The following is a 19,733-nucleotide window of genomic DNA, read 5'->3' on the forward strand; positions in this document are numbered from 1 at the left end:
AGTTTTCACAATTTTTTTTTAATCCAAATGTCAACACAGTCATGATGGACACTAAAAAAAGTTCACCTCATCCCCTCGCATGGGTTGCTGCGCTTGCCATGTTACGCTCAGCACACTATTTTGTTCTCCCACCACACCCTAGTAGATGGTAGGGCATGAAATACCACCCGTCGGCACATGTCGGCTCAAAAAAGTGACCTATTGACCCGCTCGACCTTCAGTCATGTCGATCTAGTCGTGTCAACCTAATGCTTGTCGACCTAATGCTTGTAGACCTAGTGACCGTATCCCAGTTCATCAGTAAGCCCTGGATTTTTAGGATCTACAAAACTTTATTAATCAATTTAATTAATTTAGGTTTCTCAATCCATGTTTTAGCCTTTTATATGTTTGAAGACTTTTAGTTTAGTAATTTATACATTGTATGAAAATAAAACCTTACCATCATGCAACATATCTTTGTGTGAAACAATGTGCCTTTATTACAGATATACAGTAGTGTCAATTACCACTTCCACACTCGGTGTGGCTGCTGATACACAGGGAGAGCGGCTTTACAGGATTGTGGCATGGCTTCATAGGAAGTGAATCAGAATCCGTATTGGAATCAGAATCAACTTTATTGGCCAGGTATACTTACGCATACTAGGAATTTGGTTTGGATTGCTGTGCAACAGCCAGGGAGGGAACACATAAAAAACAGTCACAGTACAGATATGCACTAGATGTATCCTGATGAGGGACAGGGGCATGAGGAACATACATTTACTGAGCTGCGTATTCAGTGGCACCACTTAGGGATTGCACCAGCCAAATAGGTAGACAGTAAAAACGGTACAGATATAGGACACGTACAGATATGCACTAGATGTATCCTGATGGGGAACACGGACATGGGGAACATATATATTTACTGATCTGTACAGCACCCAGGCAGCCGTTCAGCAGCGCCACAGTACAGATATGGAACACGACAGGGGTGACACGGGGTACATATTTGACTAGCAGCACAGATCCTAAGCAGCCATTAGCGGCAACATCTTTACGTTGCTGCTCACAGGGCAGCAGTGGAGAGGCTCAGCAGGCCAGCGTGGGTGGTGGTGGCAAGGGGGGGTGGCAGTCTGTGAGGCCGGGTGCCGGAGTTGGGACCTCTCTGGGCTGCTCCTGATAGTGTAGTGGTACCTCCTCCCTTGGGGGCTGCCTCCGCCTCTGGTTTCACCCGGAGCTGGAGCATCGGGTGGTGGCAGACAAGCTCCTGCAGATGCTGGAGAACAGCGACCAGTGGCCTGCAGACCGTAGGACCGCGTGTGCCGCGGCTGGGGGATCCTGTTGGTGCAGCTGGGGGATCCTGTTGGTGCACGGTGGACTCCTCTTCCCTCATTGCTGGGGGCCGAGCTGATGCTTGCGCGTGTCACAGCCGGGTGACACGGCCGGGGCATCCTGCTGGAGGCCGTGGTGTACTCCTCTGGCTGAGCTTTGGATGCCAACGCGCTCCGGCGCCCTGTGTCTCCATCTCTGCTTTCCTTCCTCCTCCATCTCTGCCTCCCTCGTCCTCCTCCTCCCTTGTCCTCTCCCGTCTGTGAGGCTCCCCTTGGCCGGGTGCCGGGGATGAACGCTCCGGTGGATGGGAGCTCGCATGCGTGTGGCCTTCCCCGGCCCCACTGGAATGGTTAAGTGTCTTAACCCCTGTTTCCATCTCTCTGGGGTCCAGGAGATTTGCGCTCCCCCTGGAGAGTGCCTTTTCTGCAGGGCTGGATCCTACAATTTTACTATTACCCTCAGCAGGTGACACCCGGTTATGGCCTGCAGATGTGTCCTGCTAATGTGCTGTACACACATTGTTGGAGCACTTTGCCGCATGTGGCCACAATCTAGATGCAGCTGCAGCTTTTCCATAGAAGCGAATGGATCCCTGCTGCATGCAACTTCTTTGAGCCTGTTGACTTAAGTCTGTGTTGACATTTTGACTTAGTTAATGTATAGCTCAGGCATTCCCAACCTCTGTCTTTAAGGCACACTAATTAAAAGTCCATGCTTCAACACAGATCATTAAATCAAAACAACATGAGGTACTAAGAAGTCACCTAAGCTCAAAAATGGATATCGCTAAACAAGAAAAATTCTCTACTGTATTAACTGCGCCTAGAGCAGCAATAAAGATCACAAACAACAATGAGGGTTAGTTCGGTCCCTCCACACGAATAATACAAAACAAGATATGTGATGTGATCCCTGTAGCGCTCAGATATAATAAAAATGAAAAATAAAATAGTTACGTGCTTTTTTGCTCCATACGACCCAGATTTCTCACGGGCAATTCATACATAAAAACACAAAAACAAGGACATATACGGTGAGATTTAATAGGATGAGAGATTCAGAAAGTGAGAGATTTGGTGAGAAGTCTCTAGTTTTTTTTAAAGCGGCAATCATTTACACGGCAAAATCAAACTGGATTAGCAGTGTAAATGATTGCCACTTTAAAAAACCTGGAGATTTCTTACCAAATCTCTCACTTTCTGAATCTCTCATCCTATTAAATCTCATCCATATAGTGTAATACGTTATCAAAAGTTCATATTGGGACTATCTTCCCAAGGATGATCAAATGAAGTCTTCTTTTATACGATAGTGGTACTATTCTTTAAAGGTTCACCTCCTGTGCAGGCAATAACAAACTGTGCTTACAATAAGCTTACATTCATATAGATGGTAAAAAAACATATCAAGGTATCTTTCAAATGCTACTGGTATGCTTACATTAGCCTCGCAGTGTATCCTCATGTAATGGTTTCTTTTCAATGAAGCGACATCCAGGAAGAAATTGAAAAAAAATTGGTAGAGTTTATTTAAATAAAGTAATTATAAAAGGAGGGGCATGTATGATAACAAATCTAACGCAAACAGCCTTCTGGATATTGCTAAAACCTGAACTTTTAGGGGGTAAATTTACTTTTTGGAGCCAGGATCAAGCCGGGTGCGATCTTTTACATCAGCGCCCCCCTCCCGGCGCAGGCGCTTCCTGAGCCACCGGCGCTTGGAGATGACACCATCTCCAAGCGCCGATCCCGCCGCCAGGACCATTTTGGGTAATTACTTTTATGGGTAATTTATTCCACCCAGGGTAATCGTACGCAGAGCCCCTAAAATGGCTGCCACACCTGGTACCTTGTCAGGGTGGAGTACACAACTCATGGAAGTTCTTATCCGAAATCCTGCATTATACTTACTGTGTGCTCAAGGGTTTCTTTTGTCTGTGACTTGTCTGTTACTGTACTACCAACCTCCGCTGTATTATGTGCATTGTTTTTTAATGTCTGTAAAGAGCCTTGAGTCCTGTTGGAGGAAGTGCGCTATATAAATTAATCATACTTCCTTACAATACTAATAAGTGGAGCAAACTGGTCAGGCATCTATTTATAAAGTCGCTCAGCAGGGGGCACCACAAACAATTGAATTGCCATGTAAGTATCCTTGATTGAAGGGCTATTAGTACAACCCAAGTTCTGAGACAATTGAATGATAATGTAAATGGAGCATTAATTGATTAGTACTCACCAATTACAAGCTTGTCCTATGAGCACTGACTGTTCAGTTTATTTGAGTCAAGTCACAGAGAGGAGTCACGGTATGTTAGAGGGGAGTCTCATCATTTTTGTTGCAATGAGAAGTGGCTCACCAGCAAGTGTCTCCCAAATGGCTGAGACCACCATAGATCACATCTTTCTCTTTCTGGCTTCTGCAATGTGTACACTGATTAGTTTAGAACAGTGGTTCCCAAAGTCAGTCCTTAAGGACCCCTAACAGTGCACATTTTCCAGGTCTCCTCACAGATTCACAAGTGAAATAATTAGCTCCACTTGTGGATCTTTTAAAATGAGTCAGTGATTCTTGCACCTGCCGATTACAGCTGGGTACACACCTACAGATGTATCTGTCCACTCTGTCTGGTGGGAACAAAATCTGGTAATGTATGGGAGCAAAGGACAATTAACCATTCACTCCCAAATGCTTGAAAATGGACAAAACCAATTTTTTGCATACATATGTTAAATCAAATGGATTTAAACAATTTGTCTGACTGACTATTGTCTGATTTCCAGTGTTTGGGAGCAAGTGTTCGATTTTTGTATGCTCCCATAAATTACCAGATAGATTGGACAGATACATTTGTAGTGTACCCAGTTTAAGAGCCTTGACCCACTGTTGTCAACATGCCTTCTCCTTTTAGTGTTTCACACTAATAAAATCATGTATGTATCTATGGGAATGATGGATCCCTCCGTACCCAATGCCATTTTTGCTTCTGATGTGGCATAACTATTTTTGGCCATGCAAGCTCCTCTTATCTTAATTGAAGAGACAGTTCAATGTACGCCATTAACTTAGTATTTGCAATTTATTAATGCAAACCACTTAATGTCATTGTTAATTTAGTTATGAATACACTTTCTATTCTGTAAAGGTTAAAGAAAAGAATATTATGTTTATTCAAACTTAGTGAGACGATTTGATGTATTATGTCCCTGTTGGCCTTCATTATTGATTCTGTTGTCAAAATGGCTTTGTTCATGCATTTAAGCTGAGGCGCTGGTAATTTTGAAATATTTATTTTTGAAAAAAAAAAGCATAGTCGGAGGAAAATGGTAATGGTCCACAGAATATTGGGACATCTTAGTATAGTAAAATATACTCATCATTATCTGTGCATGGGTACACCAGGCCTGCAAATAATCAGTCTGAAACAGGCATATTTATGTATATACTGACTCTACATAGCACACATTTTTGTAGACATGCTCTTAACACATACCACTTCCACATTGCCAAAATGATAACAGTTTTTGCTGGGTCAAGGTGCAGAGTGAAAGCGCTAACGTGAAATCACCCAGATCGAGCAACCCGTCATTAAAGCAGGGTTAACCATTGGTTGAACGCTGGTCGGACATGGGACTATGTGCAGTGTGAAAGGGAATTACATGGGTTATTCAACCCAGCAATCCGCAAAAGGCACTTATTGGCTGTTCCTGTGTCTATAACCCTAATGATGTCCAGAGCCCTGGATGCCCAGGCAGCACGCTGCTGACCTTAACAGAACAACATTAGATGTTAAACCTAGTGAGGGTTATTTACTGTGGCAGACTGGAGTGATAAGGTGAGGGAGCTGTTGAGGATCAGAGGGATGCTGAGATATGCAGTCAACTCAAAGGCATTGTCAATTATGTAATAGTGTACAAAATATCACCCAGATAATTGGTGAAATGATGTGAGCATTCACCAACCCTCTATCTTTTGTTTCCTTTTGACACTTTGACATCTTTGCGAGACAGAAAAAATCCTTTTAAATTGCATCCATAGTGTTTACATGGGTGACACAGGTTCAGTGTGAAAGGGTCTGACCCCGGTTTCATAATCCTGGGTTGGACTCATGTTTGCGATGTGAAAGTGGTATCCATGAGCTCCAGAGCAAACACAGTGCAAAAACGTGCCAGATCCATCCACAGAGCTGACTTACCTTCACCTCCGCTTCAGCCGGTAATGGTCAGTAACATCACAAAGGCACTAACTAAATATCTAACCCTATCACCACATTTCCAGCTTCATAAGAGCTATGTAGGAGTTGTGCTTCTTTTGGTATGTTAATTACCCATGTATTGTGATTGTGTAATGGTAAGCATTGCAGCCAAACAGTACTGAAATCATAGGTTCGGCCCCCACTGTGCCTCAGTATGGCATTAGTACATTCTCCCAAGTGTTTGAGTTGGTTTCCTCCCTCAAACCAAAAATATACTGGTACGTATATTGGCTCCCTACAAAGGGTTAACCCTGGTATGTACAGGGGAAATGCAAAAAGTTAGAATATTGTGCAAAAGTTCATTGATTCCAGTAATTCAACTTAAAAGGTGAATCTAATATATTATATAGACTCATTCCATGCAAAGTGAGATATTTCAAGCCGTTATTTGTAATAATTCTGATGATTATGGCTTATAGTTTATGAAAACCCCAAATCCAAAATCTCATAATATGAGACTATTGTGAAAAAGGTTCAATATTGTAGGCTCAAATGGTCGCACTCTAATCAGCTAAGTAATCCAAAACACCTGCAATGGGTCCCTGAGTCTTTAAATGGTCTCTCAGTCTGGTTCAGTAGAATTCACAATCATAGGGGAGACTGCTGACCTGACAGTTGTGCAGAAAACCATCTTTGACACCCTCCACAAGCCTCAAAAGGAAATTGCAAAAGAAGTTGTTCTCAAAGCGCTGTATTGAAGTCCAGTGTGAAGTTTCCACAGTCTGTGTTGGTTTGGGGTGCTATGTCACCTGCTGGTGTTGGTCCACTGCGCAGCCATCTATCAGGACATTTTGGAGCACTTCATGCTTCCTTCAGCAGACAAGCTTTATGCAGATGCTGACTTAATTTTCCAGCAGGACTTGGCACCTGCCCACGCTGCCAAAAGTACCAAAACCTGTTTCAATGACCGTGGGATTACTGTGCTGAATTGGCCAGCAAACTCAACTGACCTGGACCTCATAGAGAATCTATGGGGCATTGCAAAGAGAAAGCCGAACAATGCATAAGAGCTGAAGGCCGCTGTTGAAGCATCCTGCTGTTCCATAACACCTCAGCAGTGCCTCAATGCAGATAGCATCCATGCCACGCTGCATTGAGGCAGTAATTCATGCAAAAGGGGCCCAAACCAAAAAGCCAAAGTACATATGCATGTATGCAAAAATACGGAGTACATATGCATGATTATAATTTTCAGAGGGCTGACATTTCCGTATTTAAAATCCGCTTTTTATTGATTTCATGAAATATTCAAATTTTCTGAGATTGTAGATTTGAGGTTTTCATAAGATGTAAGACATAATCATCAAAATGATAACAAATAAAGGCTTGAAATATCTCACTTTGCATATAACGAGTCTATAGATTACATTAGTTTCATATTTTAAGTTGAGTTTCTTAAGTGTTTCTTATATTCTGTAAAATCCTTTGTTCCTATGTTTTTCTGTGTCTGTACTATAGCTTGGAATTCAGGCTACACAACATTCACCTTCATTCTCAGCACTTGCGGCTACAGCGTGACGGCTGGTTTAGTGTAAATGCATTTTGTGAATCCCAATACATGGGCCTAGATGGCAATTTGTAGGAATTAAAGAAATTGTATTGCCTGCAGGGAAATAAAATGCTGCACAGAGTTTGTGCCATGTAAGAAGAAAATAATACTCTAACATGTGTTCTTGGTATTGTGAGTAATGAGATTTTATTGCGTAATGTCACATTCGTTTATTAAACAAATCTATTTGAATTAGTGTACACACGGTGCAATGTACTTTCTATTCGATCCCGATTTATAGAGCATACACACGGTGAGATATGCCCTATTTTTCTTTTTGATTTTGCTTATAGAACCAAAATTGAATAGAAAATCGAATGGGCATTGAAGGGCTTTTCTACATTCAATGCAGATTTGCGCTTCCATGTAGTTTAAATCGAATAGAAAAATAGTATTGGCAGCCAAGACTATATGGTGGAAATCTAATGTAGATAGTGCAAATCTAATGTGTTTACTGCAACATTTGATTTGTTGTCCATCTCCTGCCTTAAGCCATTGTTGATGTAATAGCAAATCAAATAGCAAATCTAATAGTAAATCGAATGCACATCGAATGGAAAATCTAATAGAAAATAGTGGTAATCGAAAAGGTGTAGAAAAACTTCAGAGCAGGTCGAATAGTCCATATCTAATAGAAATCGAATAAAAAATGGAATTGAACTGTGTACTGTGCACCTTTAGACTATATAGTACAGTCTTGCCTGCACAGTCTTTTTTTCTATTATATTTCGATGCCACTGTGCGGCGCAAATACGTTAGATTTCATCGGACCGTGTGTATGCTCTATAAGATGTAGGTAACATTGCTAGTTATAAGTATACTTGGACATTTCTTGTGGTCTTAATAAATTATTTTGTTTGGTTCTAGGTTGATATTCACAATGTCTGGAGATTTCTCGTAGTCCTTCCACATCAGGGTTCACCTGCTTCATTATAAACAGACCAAGGTAACGTGCACATATTATTTTTCATCTCTTAGTAAATATTTCACCAATTATGTTTTCATTGTCTGTAATTTGTCAGAGGGGCGTTGGGGATCAAAGTGGGCGAATGTTTATAGAGCGGTTTCTTATTTTCAGATAGATTTTTCATCTATTGTGCACATTCGCTTAAGCGTTCTTTTAAACAATTATTTTGTTTGTCTGGCTAAATAATACCTAGTTATATAAATATATTTGTGTACAGCACAAGTCCCTGATGAATACAAATTACAGGAGGGCACGAGCAAGCAAACAAATTCATCATTCGAAGATGGGTTCTGGAAATGTTTTCCAATATCCTCTGAGTAATGTCCTTAATTAAATTCCAAAAGCAAGCAGCTGTATTAGTAATGTCTGATTTGGCATATGCTGGCCGTTCATTATGACTTTAGGTTCTCCAACATATGACCATAACCATCCAATTTAAGTAATTTAAGCAAGTGACTTTCAGCTGCTCTCTTAGGGTTTAAAGCTTACACCATGGATTTATAATCGCAGGGGTAGAAATGAATCCTGTTATGTGAAATTCCCTCACCTGTATTGCGATAAATGCAAAATTGCAAGAAACATTTTATATCTGGCATCATTTGCTGATATTCATATTAATGACCTGGTGGTAATTCTTACACGCAGCATGCCGTTCTTGACCCTGTAGACATCTGTCATGTCGACACTAATGAAATGATGACCAAACATCCCAGATGGTTTAATTGGGATTTTCCTGGTTCAACGACACTCCAAAGGTGATGTCCTGATGACGTCAAGCTCTTGGTGTGGCATTTTCTGCAGCATTAATATCATATAACCCTAACCCTCTCCTACCGTAACCTTCTGCTATTGTAGCCTACTACAGATTGAGTATCCCTTATCCGGATATCCCAAAACTGAAGTATTCTGAAAACCGTAGGTTTTCAGAATATTTCAGGTCCCCCCTGCACCTTTTTTAATACTCCCCTCGTCCCATGGTGTCCATGGTGGACATCGGATTCGTTTTGAGCTGCAACCACAGTCCCAAGGCTACATTGCGCATGTGTATTGGTGACATCACCGGCACACCCACGCACAAGTGCAATGCATCCTTGGGACCTGGAAAGCTACTGAAGACTAATCCGTAGGCTGCTGTGGATGTCGGGGTACCAGGTGAGTATAAATATAAAATAAACCCTCATCCAAAATGCTTGTGTTCCCGTGCATTTTGGATAAGGGATACTTTACTTACCAGCTTATGAAAATGACAGAACAACATAACCGTAAAGTCAGTGCTGGTGGCTGTGTGCTGCAGAGTGGAGCAACACTTGAACTGCTCTGTTGGGCACCATCTAGTGGCCACCAGTGCACTTGAACACTTGAATAGCCTCCTAGAGCAAGCATGTCCAAACTGTGGCCTTCCAGCTGTTGTGAAACTACACATTCCAGCATGCCTTGCCATAGTTTTGGCATTCCCGAATAGCAAAATTGTGTCAATGCATGATGGGACTTGTAGTTTCACAACAGCTGAAGGGCCGTAGTTTGGACATGCCTGTCCTAGAGGTTAGTAGCAACAGTAGCCTTTTATACATACTTTTCAGTTTGTACACAGAGATCTTAGGTGCAGCTAACAATGCAATGTGGCGGGATATAACCGTATTTTCTGAGTGACTAGCGCAATGACATTTACTTGCGGAGACTCAAACTCGCCAAGTCCAAGACACAGAAATATCTATTTGCACCGTTTGAAATCTTTATTACTGTAATATTTTGTCTGTTCTTTGATCTATCTGGTTGAGGGGAAAAAAATAATAACACTCAATAAAGTTTATTGAAATATGGGCACAGATGATTGTCATTTCCTCCATCCCAGCCTCTGACCGAGTAGGAGTAAATGTTGACCGTCTGCATGTTAGCAGGCATTATACCCCTGGGATCCTGGAAAGTGTTTCCACACCTTAAGATGACCGACTTCAGCTGGCAGCAACATAGTGCCGTGTCCTGGTCACTATTTCCATCCATCCTCAAGTGTTGGCAAATGTCTTCTCTCCAGTGTGAATGTAGGATTCACTTTTTTTTTTTTTAAATGCTGCCATATGTTTTCTTAAGCACACTCATAAAGCTCCGTAGCACCGTCTCAAAATAACGGTTTAATAATAGCCCCTCCAGATGTCCAGAGTTATCATCTCTGGGGCAACTCTGGGCTTGTGCCAGTTGTCTGAGGCAGCAGTATGTCAGTGGTTGTAGCCGTGCTGTCCTTATAAGAGGACTCTTACTACTATACAGGATGCGATGAATGGGTGAGGTAATTACCAGTGTGTGTTCCACCAAACATGTAACAGGGGATAAATCTCGGTTCTGTGTGCAATGCTACTGAACCTATGTGGATGGGCAATAGAACTAACAGGAGGAGGAAGTCCAAATCACTAGTAAAATTATGTTTGAACATGGTATTAAATATTTTCCAGTCATTAGAAAAAACTTGCTAAGCTTTTTGTAGTTCGTTTTAAACATATGATAGTGAGAAGAGAAGAGCAGCATATTTTCTGGTATCGCCTGTAAGCCCATTGCTCGTATGACCGATGGCCCGTGTAATTAATGTGGCTTATTTATTGGACATGAAAGACCTCTCTGCCCATTTGCTCTCAGGCTATGTGCTTTGGCGTTCACAATAGAAATGACACATTCTGCAATACAGATTGTAATGTCCCTGTATTATGACTACAGCTTTTTGAGCATAAAATAATTTGTTTTCACAGTTTGTTCAAAGCGTACCCAGCGGCACAGCCGTGTCTGATGCACCAAGGTGTTGGAGGGGTTATATGAGAGCAGATTCCAGCCCGAGGCCTAGATTTGCATTTTTTCCATATTGCAGGGGAAGTGCATTTGCATGGAAGTACAAATGCACGTGGATTTCTGAGAAAAAAGATTGATAGATTATTGATTGAGTAACCTGCATTCAGTAGAGGCAGACATTTTTAAGCTAAATAAGTATTAATGAGTGTTTGACATTTAATGGACCAGTGATTTTTTTTCTGGCATCTTCTGGGTTCATGAACAATTCTACTGGAAGCACAATGACTGGAAATGTGTTAATAAGTCAAGAAAACCCCTTGTGGCAAGGCGCAGTCCAGGGTAGCGGATGTGCAGACAGCACTGACCTGTGGTACTTTTAGGTTATTTGCACCCAGGACTGGACAAATCAGCCTTGGCATTTCAGTCTGTATTCGCTTAGATTGGAATGGGCTTTTACAGAATGACTACACACCACCGCACAGGTCTATAGTCACCAGATTATGGTTAGAGGAGTGTTCTACGGAGTTGTTCTATTTGCCAGATTTTATACCTAATAGAACACATGTATGGTTCAGTTCAAAGTGCCATTAGTGTCAGGGTTCCACTACCAACAAATATTAAGTAATTGTGGACCAACATTCAAGTGGCACGGTGTACGTGATCTACCACAGCGCTGCTGCACAACCGGTTTCTAATTTTCGGAGGCAGTGGCACCACAACCTTTTCAGTTGGGAGGGAGGAGAGGCAGGATATCTTTCAATTTGGTGCCCCATAATCGATGAATGCCATTCCCTACCTAATATCATATTGTCATATCTGTCTACATATCTGTCTGCCCCAACTTGTGACTCATTGACCAGAGCAGTGGCCCCCACTGTGCCCCTGAGCATCAGGATTTTTTTTTCACAGCACCCCTAGGCAAAACTTTCTCATTAATATAATCAGGAAAATAATATTAAATGAAGTAAATTGTGTTTACATCTCATCCTTAATTTCAGTTAAGTCAGGTAGTGGTCAGGGTTCACTTTTGTTTGTCCACAATTTGCCTATTACATTGGTCATAAATCATTTTTAATTGGTCATGGACCACCAATTCAGGGCACCCCTGCAAGTCCCCCAAAGCACCCCAACTGCTGGACAAGAGAAAAAAAAAACCCACTACTATGCAATCCTATGCTGCAGACTTTATAGGGTACATTTTTAGACATCATACACCCTCCCTTAAAATGCCTGCGTTTTTCCTGACACAAATTGTGAGGGGATGTTTTTGCTATTTCTGCCGTGTTATTTGGCTTGCGTCTGTGTGCTGCTATCTGTCCGCATGCACAGTCATTTGATAATAGGATTGCGAATTTGCACAACGATCAACTTTGTATTGTGCCCATATTTTGTCAAACCTAAATCTTGCAAATGAATGACATTTGTTTTTTTTCTTGCATCCTCATTTCTTCTGTAGCCATGAGTTTATCAGTGGCAGATTCTATGGTGGTTATTTGTGTCGGTCTTGTGTGAAGGAGGTCACATGGCAGATAACCTAAACAGAGATTGGTTTATTGAGCTGTAGAATAACTCGAGGGCAAACTGGATACAGCACTAGCAGTAGTGACACAGTGGCATTGTGGCGAACAGTCTACATTGTAGGAGGCACTCAGGAAAACATCCTTCATCCTACTGCAGATGAGAAGTCACGTAAAGAACACACATGCTGACTTAGCAGCTTGCTGCTGCACGATATTAGTGCCCGGATTTCATGAGGCAACCATTTTCCTTTTTTTGGTGCACGGACATATTTATTCTGAGATCTCTTTATTTGTTATACAGGTACTAAGTCTAACAGGTTTCTTATCAGCGTGTATTAATAACAAGTGACAACACTGTAAAGCACAGAGCCACAAGATAAAAAAGGGAGGGGGGGGGGGGTAGTATTCAATTAAGTTAGATTTTTTTGACCAATACAGTTTCGCTTTTTATTTTTTGAAAAGTTGCAATTTCGAAAACACATGGATTGGTCGATTCAAGTGATGTACATAGTAAAAGTTGCAGGAGGATGTCCAGATAACAGTTAATAAAAGTTGTATGAAGGTGGATTTTTTCCTTTCAATCTATCTACTAAAATGTCAATGCTCTTTATCAAAATATAAGCATATAGACGCAAGTATTTTCAGAGCGTGGCTTTTCCTTAGTGTGTTTCCATGTGTTTGCTGTCTGTGCCAAGTACAGCCGTTACAGCGCCTGGCACTCTAGTACAGTAGCTGTGATAATATTTTATGCTGCTGTCTAATTAACTGCTCAATTTCTTTGAAACCCTGAAAGCTAAGCAAGTAGCATTGATGAAAGACGGCGTATTCACTGGAACTAAATGTGTTTTGGCAAGAGCAATTTGCTAACGAGATCTGCTGGACTTTCAAAATATATTTTAATATAATTGCGAGAGTAGAGAATGTTGTGCAGGTTTTCCTGGACCTGGACCCATAATGTAACTTAGTGTTCACTCTAGAAATTTTTTAGGGCAGGGTGCTGACCACGGGAAGGGCACATTTTTCAATCGCGAGGGCACATTTTTCATTCGTGAGGGCACATTTTAATTTAAAAGGTCAAAATGGTGACACCTCAGCTACAAACAATCAGCACATTTATGCTATATAATCCACCTTGTGACACCTGAGCGTCACACCATCGGCACATTTATGCTATATAATCCATCTTGTGACACCTGAGCGTCACACCACCAGCACATTTATGCTATATAATCTATAATATTTTCACCCTATCCCTAACCTTATCCTGCAACCTAATCCTTACACCCCACCCCTAGTCTGGATTGTGCGCGACAGGATCCCACTGTCTGTATTCTGATTACATTCATTACAATTACAATGATTACATATATTAACTGTTCTAAACACAGGTACACACTATTCGATGTATGTGCCCGGTGATATCGGCATCATGCACACTTGCCAATGCTGGTGGGATCTAGCAATGGCGGGGAGAGTGGGGGCAACATGGCCCTCGTTAATTATGGTAATCGCTGCCTGCACATGCAGTATGATGGAGGGCACCATTAACGACCCACGGGAGTTTGCATTTGTGATGATATTTAGCAAACACAAAGTGATATTTTTAAATGATGTCAATCAGAAAGGGGGAAATGGATGATTTTGTTTAAGATATCACTATTGGGGATTTTCAATCCCCGTTGCTACAGTATGTCCGATGGGGGAAATAGAGGTGGGCTCCTATTCAATGCTGTCATTCCCGAGCCACCGTGCCTGCAGCGTGCCAAGCGCAGCGAGCCTGCAAGGGACTTTGTTGCGCTCACCATGCTGTCTGGGTCTGGCCAGTTGGAATCCCGATGTCGGGCTAATGACTGTCGGGATCCTGACTGTCGGACCCCTGTACCACACCCAAATAGATATACCATGGAAGCAGCAGAGTCCTTCAATAGTACAGGGTATTTGGTTCTAGCCTTGTTTTAAAGGTAGCCATACAGTACTGCGATAGATTACAGCAGTGTATCACTATCTGACCATCCCTGAGCCTCCTGGGTTCTTCACCTTCAGGTCGGTTGCGCACGGGACCGCATATCGGATCCTGGGGGTCATCAATACATCCAATGTGGTATGATATTGGGAGAAATCGGCCTAAATCTGACAAGTATATGGGCACATTAAGTATATGACGGAGTTTGGGTTCCTTTACGCTGCAGATCTTGCTGCAGTAACAACTTAGAGATGAAGAATTAATTTATAAACGTGAGCTAAGGTTCTTGTTACACTCCAAAATTCACTAACTTGAATTGGTTATGATAAATAAAGATAGAACATTCACTTGACATTCTGCGTTCTTCCAGTAGTGTATGTTAATTTCTGAATATAACAAGATGTGTGACCTTTAACAAATGATATGCTCCTGGAGTTGGACGTATATAAGTCTGAGAACGTTGTTCCTTCCGTGCTTGGAATCTGTGGCTTCCGCGCTGGAGAGATCGTGAACATTGAAATAAATCATCTGAAGCATTAATGCATGTTCTAGGCTTTGGTGCACACAATTATTTATAGATCTATACAAACACAAGTTCCTCTATGTCACAGCAGCTTGTTACTAATGCACGGAACCGTAAATCTAGTCTAAAATGGGTATTTCTAATTAATCATCCCTTGCTGTCCTTGTGTCTGCCCTTCATAGTTGTAGCATTCTTCATAGAGTTGCTGTCCGTCCATAATATTCATCAATCTTTATCTTAAGCTGGGTTCGCACTATGCGATGTGTAAATGATAATACAGTATGTCGTCAACAAATTCCCTTGAATTCCTGGACAAATACTGTGTGTACACACTGTGCAATCTTACAAAATATATGGTCAGTGGCCACAACCAGGAGTATGCTGTCGTTGACGGTATCCTCAGATTGAGTTGCAGGTATGGACGAAAGAGAATGTCTTACAGGCCACGGAATGGGCATATGCGCTATGCTATGTGAACGAACGATTTTTCTTCACTGATCACCTCATAACTATATGGTGTCCAAATAATTTAAGATTTAGATACTGTCTTTCTAGAAGACATTTTTTTAAATTTAGTTTAATGTTATTATTTTACATCCCAGCTTTTTGTCCGTACCCCTTAATCCTACCCCTAACCTATACCTCTCGCATCCTAACCGCCTTAACCTTACAGCCTATTTTGACCGCATCTCAATATAACAAGTGTATCTTCAGTTACAATGGCACATTATGTATTGAGCAGAGAGGCTCTTGAATGCTCCTCTGACCTCTTTGCTTTGTTTAAACGAAGATCCTTCCCCTCTGCCTTAACATGAAGTGCTGAGAGTGGTGTACCTGTGCGTGTGACTTTTAACCATGCCTCTCTAGAGTGATTTTAGATAGGGACGTAATGATTTCTAGAAGATGGCAAAGAGAAATGACTGTGCATTATAGATGCATGTTTAACTTATGACATTTTTAAAAAAAATATAATTGCTGCTTTACACTTTAAAACAAAGATATTGATAATATTAATCAGTAGACTTTTGCTTCATAAGCAGGATGTGCGAACATTCCCACCATCATAATGGGTATGGATCATAGCATAGACCAGCATTCGGTCGACATGACTGAAGGTCAACATGGGGTTAGGTTAACAGGGAAAAGGTTTTTAATTTCACTTTTTTTGACCCAGATGTTGTCACAGTCGACATGGACACTAAAAAAAGTCCACTGCGTCACCTTGCTGCACTCGACAAGCTCCGGGCACGGTGCCTGGCTACGTTCTGCACACTATTTTATTCTCTTACCACGCCCTAGTGGATGGTTGGGCATGAAATACCACCTGTAGACACATGTCGACTCAAATTTTTTTTAAACACCATGTCGACTATTTGACTGTCGATCTTCCCCATGTCGACCTAATGCTTGTGTCGGCCTAATGACCCTGTTGTCCTAATGCTTGTCCACCTTCCCCTTGTCGAACCAGTGACCCTATTCCCATCATAACAGCTGAAAATATATGAAGTGTAAAAACAGCCGTGTGAATAAACATAGTGACCTTTTTTTTTTTTTTTTATAAATACATGAGACTAGACTTACTGGAACAATAAGGGAGTCAATGATCCCAATTACAGCTTGAGGAAGAATAAAATGGGGCAAGGTCCTTTTCAATTGCTTAGTGTTTTTTTTTCTCTTGATCTCCCAGGAATCATGGATTACTATTTTTAGTGCCAGGTGTGTTGTGCTGACTGCCTGCATAGCACAATAGGAAGCTCTACTGTATGTGTTTACATAGAGATCAGTGTTCTTATTCCCAGCTCTGTTTGGCATGATGAAATGTAAGGTATGTGGTTGTGAAACCCTAATCAGATCAGCAGCTCATCTTTCCCAGCATAACAGATCTAGTAGAAGCTAAATATTAATCAAGTGTCTTGTTCTATGTATTTACAGTATTTCTCAGTTATGCTTCTTTACTGTAGCAAGGACATAGTCTGATGGAAATGAACACGGAGAACTACTATTCACATGATTACAATTAATCTTCATTTTTTGCTAGAACCGTCATTGAGAGAGTACAATTTAAAGCAGGCACACGGCGCCCTCTGCTGGATACTCCCTGTTACGTTTTATCAACCTAATTTAATATTCTTTGTATTTCTCGTTCTGTTTTTGGTAAAAATCATACTGTTCTGAGATGTAAGGTCTATGGAATAAACATGGACATTTTATTAAAATAAGGGAAGCTTTTTATTAGCTAACTTAAGTTAGGCACCATTGAGCACACCATCTGCTCTGGAACTATACATCCCAGCATGCCTTCACATCACAACTGATTCCATGATGGAATGTGTATTTTCTCAGCAGCAGGTGTTGCCTACCACCTGGTCTATGCTATGGCTATTTTGAGATGTGGATAATGTCCATGTTTTCACATAAAATTATAGACCTGCATTTTTCAAGTTTTTTTCTGAATTTTTTGGACTTTTTCATACTTTACCATGCACTTGGACTCTGATTGATTGGAAATGGTACATTGGGACGAGGAATGGTGAGGGTAGCTAGGGATGGCCATCGTTGCCATTGCCATCGATGGCAATAGTGCAACTGGCCATCGATGGTGATAAACTATGCAATGGATGACTATCCATATTTTTACTTATCCATGGTCATCCACTGTGTTTGACTGATTGGCCTGTGGGCCAATCAAAACATGGAGTCGGGGGTGGAGCTATGCTCTTTGCCCCGCCACTTTGCAAAGTAAAAGTAAAGTAAGTTAGCCATATGAGGGTACGTGGTAATTGAGGGGTCCATGTGTTCAGGTGTCAATAATGACGCCAAAAAGAGTTAAACGTTCCATGTCGACCTTGTGCATGCTAGCCTTCTGTTGCGGCCTAGACAATGTCTGCGAGCCATACCACCATATACGCTGTACAGTGCGAGGTGATCAGCGCGTCAGACGTCTGATGGGAGTAGCACTTTTTCGCTTCAGAGGCTGCAAAATTAGAAAAGCCATGGCTGCTTTTTAACAGCATGTCCTACACAGACAGGTGTATATATATCTGCCATGATGAAAAGTCCAGTATTGACGATCTTCCACTCAAACAAAGAAGACCACGGCAGTCAGACACATTGATGTATTTGTTTTACAATAACCAGAACAGCGTTGCTATGTCTACCAATGAGACAGACGCAGTCTCATTACTTTTCCCTCATATATAGAAATGGTTTAGCTATTGAAAATGTTCCTGTGATTGGATACAATTAATATTCCATGCCAAGGTTGCAGATGATAGCTATTTCGTAGGCTGAACTACTATTCATAAGAATGGTTTCATCCCTATCATAGAGGTATCAGACAATTAGTCGATAATTCAGTTTATGACGGATTACTCGTGGATACATGAGCATACTAATAGGGCCTACACACACATGCCGATATTAAGGCATTTTCTAAGCTACTTTGCTTAGTTTGGCAAAGTTGCTTAGAAAATGCCCCTGCATCGGTGTGTGTAGGTGACAGCAGTGTGTGACTATGGTGACAGCAGTGTGCGTCCTCGCATGTCACTATCATTGGCCAATATTGATGGACAGTGTCCATCAATCTCTCTGGTCGCCAGTGTTTGCTGTCAGCTCGCTCAAGGACACAGAGCTGATGGCTCGCGCTGTGTGTGGGCTGTCAGCACTGTGAGCTGAGCAACAGAGGCGCAGCACTGCCTGACCTAGCACAGCTAGGTCGCCCTAAACACATCGCTATGTGCGTAGCTCCTATAACAGTAGTTCCAGACAATATCTGCTAAAAATTCGACTCTTCTTTTTTGGGTGCATTATTTTACCAAACTTATTTATTTAACTCAACTCAACAGGTTGTATTTGGATTTATTTATAAAAAAAAAAAAAAAAGCAAACAGTCGCTCTGAGCAACACTGGCATTTTTAGTGGATATTTTGAGGATCGCTCACGGCAACATTGACACTCAAAAGTATAATATTGGTCTAAATTGCTTTTATTTTTTATTTATTTATGTTTTTCCTATAATTAAACGTTGTAAGGCATATACATGTGAACACAGATTATTTAATCTGATGCCAATTAATATACTAGTGGGTTGTTTTTTTTTTAGTCCGCCAAGCCTGATATATTTTCTGTTGTAAAACTCGTCCGTAATTAAATAGCTATAGTTTTTACAGGTATCTGTCATCAAGACTCATGAAGAATACTTTTAAAGTATACTTCAACTTATATTTTATAAACATTTGTATAGAATTTGCAGAATCAACATATTTTTGCATCATACAAGTCTAGCTGAGGGTGCCAAGTCGTATTACGAACACAAATGTTTCATTTATATGATGAGATACAATTATAATTTGTACTAAAGTTCCTTAAAAACTGATACTCCACTCTTATTTAGGTGGAGTAGGTTTATGTACTTTTTATATGCAAATGTCTGTTGAAATTGTATACACAATGGCCCTTATTCAGATCTGATTGCAGTACAAATTTGCTCTCAAAATGGGCAAAACCATGTGCACTGCAGGTGGGGCAGATGTAACAGGTGCAGAGAGAGTTAAATTTGGGTGGGGTGTGTTGAAACTGAAATCTACATTACAGTGTAAAAATAATGCAGCCAGTATTTACCCTGCACAGAAACAGAATAACTCAAACAAATCTAACTCTCTTTGCACATGTTACATCTGCCCCCCTGCAGTGCACATGGTTTTGCCCATTTTGAGAACAAATTTGTTCTGCGATCAGATCTGAATTAAGCAGCCCATACACGCTGCGATGCGGGCTGTGCGTTATGTGCTTTGAGGTGCGCGCTCCTACGGCACCTCATCGCACAGTACAAAAAGTATGTGCTTGCACATACTTTTTGTAC

The 19,733-nt window shown here is 41.3% G+C and overlaps 1 protein-coding gene across 2 annotated transcripts in view; it reads left to right on the forward strand.

The window, feature by feature from the left end:
• MPP7 (MAGUK p55 scaffold protein 7) overlaps positions 1 to 19,733 on the forward strand; it is a 372,855-nt gene that overhangs the window by 86,638 nt on the left and 266,484 nt on the right. For both annotated transcript variants that reach the window (XM_083188909.1, XM_083188910.1), the window contains exon 2: positions 7,992 to 8,070. The gene's annotated coding sequence lies outside the window, so the exon portion shown is untranslated. The remainder of the gene's footprint in view (positions 1 to 7,991; positions 8,071 to 19,733) is intronic.

Source organism: Crinia signifera, chromosome 5, assembly GCF_055691185.1.
Source record: "Crinia signifera chromosome 5, ASM5569118v1, whole genome shotgun sequence".
In the NCBI taxonomy this organism is placed as follows: Eukaryota; Metazoa; Chordata; class Amphibia; order Anura; family Myobatrachidae; genus Crinia; species Crinia signifera.